The sequence below is a fragment of the Rhineura floridana genome, chromosome 12, assembly GCF_030035675.1.
Source record: "Rhineura floridana isolate rRhiFlo1 chromosome 12, rRhiFlo1.hap2, whole genome shotgun sequence".
NCBI classification, from domain to species: Eukaryota; Metazoa; Chordata; class Lepidosauria; order Squamata; family Rhineuridae; genus Rhineura; species Rhineura floridana.
In genome coordinates this window covers 6,532,108-6,534,921 of record NC_084491.1, presented here as the reverse complement: position 1 = coordinate 6,534,921, position 2,814 = coordinate 6,532,108, and positions in this window count along the sequence as shown.

Sequence of the window (2,814 nt, the reverse complement as noted above, 5' to 3'; positions counted from 1 at the left end):
TGCACTTTCCCAAACCATTTGAGAACTGAAACACAACCATTCTTCCAAATTTGCACTTATTTGACTTTTGCGATGCAGTTTGCCAACCAGTGTTTACAAAAAATACATATGTTGGGGGAAAGAGTGCATAAAAATGAATATGAGTGAAAATAATATACAAAAATGCATTATATGGTGAGAGATTGCTTGTACATTAGTCAGAACAAAATGTGTTTATTAGGAAAAATTTGCAACTAAAATGCTGGAGAATTTTCATGATTTTTTAAAAATAATTGCAGATTGCTGCAGAAATGTGAACTGAATTTAAGATTGCAAAATAAGAAACTGAGAGAACTGAAATTGACAGAACTTTCCATCCCTTATTATAACACAAACAACCTAAAAAAGAGTAAAAGAAAAATAAAATAAAACACAACTAATAAGCAACAATATGTGAGAATGCAAAATGCTGCCACAGTGAATATAGTAACATGAAAAAATATACAATGATGACAAGCAATGCAAAATGACACAATAATACAAAGATGACAGTAATTCCGGATTGTTAAACTGTTTCAATGCTTCTTCAGACATTCATAATACTCAAATTTCAGCAGCCAGCCTTGAGTCTCCCACACATATCTGTTAAAAATGTGAGAAATCTTTACATACCTCATGTGAGAAAATAGCCACTTCTAATTGGGAGAGATTCTCACATGAGGTATGTAAATGGTTAGATGTTTCATCACACACACAATTGGCTGTTTTATTGATTGGCTTCTTTATAATATTTAATGATTTATGTAATTGTAGGGCATATCACCCCCACAAGAAGACAGTGGTTGAGCTACAGTATTGGCAACTTATATACATTGCATTCTCTTCAGGGGAGGTATTTATGTACTTTCACTTTGAATATGTTGCTGTTTGAATGGCTTTACTGTTCATAGACTTATATGTGGGAAACATTTCTCACATTTTTAAAAGATATTTGTGGAAGACTCAAGGCTGGCTGCTGAAATTTGAGTACACAGAGAGGTGGGCCATCCAAGCCACAACACAACTACCATCATGTTGGGCTGTGAGAGGATGCAACGACCCCCTGCCTATCTCCAACTAAAAGAATCTCGAGATAGCATACAGGGCTGGGGAAAGTGTATGCTTGAACCCTTGGACCACTGCTAGTCAAGAATACTTTGGCCCAATGGGCTACCTCATGAGCATAAGGCAGACTCATACATGGTATGATCAAGGCATCATTTCCCATGTTGTTGAAAACACTCATTTCTTCTGTCTCCCCGTTGTCTCTGGTCAAACAGCTGTTACTAGTCTTTAAAGCTCTCTACAAAAACCTACAAAACCTGTTATCAGAGACAACGCTGGTAGGAGCATACGTTGCACAAGCAATGTAGCTTCTCTCTTGTGCCACCTTCAAAAACTACTTTCAGCATAAGATAATTGGCCATCAGCTCCTACAAACCCTTGCTAGAGCACCAGAAAGTCTGAAAAGCAATTAGAAGAGAGGAGATGTTAGTAGAATGGATGAGGAAGATACACCCAAATTCTTTACAGGTTTATGGGAAGCAAATGGTAGAAAAAGAGTGTCACTGCCATGGAGCGAAAGGATCTCAGAACACTGGAGCTTGGCAAGGCCACACTGGGAGAAGAGCTTGGCAAGGCCAGTCTGTCTGAATAGCTTGGGAGGAGAAGAGCTGAAGAACATACCGCCACTTTCCATCTTTCAGCTGAACGGAAAGGTATGGTGCAGAAGCAACTATCCTGAGCCATCTTTCAAGGCCCAGTTAGTCTGCTGGAGAGCCATCATGGACAGACAGCCTGTGTCAGCTTTGCAGAGAATGCCCAGCCTGGACAAAAAAGACAGAAGAGGCTCTCCAGGGTCCCATTTGCAAATAAATAAATGATAGTTACAGCAGCATTCCCATGTCTAGAGATAAGGTATGTCTGTGTATTGGTGGCTGAGGACAAACAAGAGGGGGCGACCATTATCCTCCCCTGCCTGTGAGCTTCCAGACTAGGAAGCTTCGTTCCTTCTTTTCCATTCTTTTCAGCCACATTTCAGCATTGGTTGGAGGTTTTTGGTGTTTTTTAAAGTCCTCATGAAAATTCGTCAACATTTTAGTGCACTTCAGGAGAAAATGTCAACATTTTCTCCTAGTATGCACATGTGTTTTTTTGCAATTTATGCAAGCAAGTTCCCATAATATTATAAACATTTGTATGTTATTGTCACTAATAAATGGATTTTTATGCACACTTCCCCCTAAAATATGTATTTTTATACACTTTTTTTCTTGGAGAATTGCACTGCAAAATTCAGAGAAGATTTTGAAGAACAGCAGCATTTCAATTTGTGTATCGTTTCAGGAAGTGCAGACTAGGCAGGTTTGCATTCAAAATGTGAACTGAACTGAATGTCTCCCCCCATCCCTACAGCCTGAGCCAGCCGACCAGCCACTGTTGGAAACACAATCCTGGGCTAGAGGGACCTTTGATCTCCTCCAATAGGACAGTCCTTCTGTTCTTCCTTTAAGTGGTGTGAGAGGCAAGCCACAAGGATGAATGAAACCCCAAACGGGAAATGTAAACACAGAGAGACAACTGGTGCCGAAATGGTGCAGAGTTAGCGTCTCCTCCTCCAAAGAGCACAGGCTACACAAAACAGCGGCCTCCCAGCTGCCATCTTCTCATCCATCTCCACGTCCAGCTTCCCCAGCCTGCTGTGGAGACCATGGCTGATTGGCACCTGGTTAGGTTGCACTCAGCTGTCCCTGATATTTGACACACACACACACACACACACCCCTCCCCGCTGAG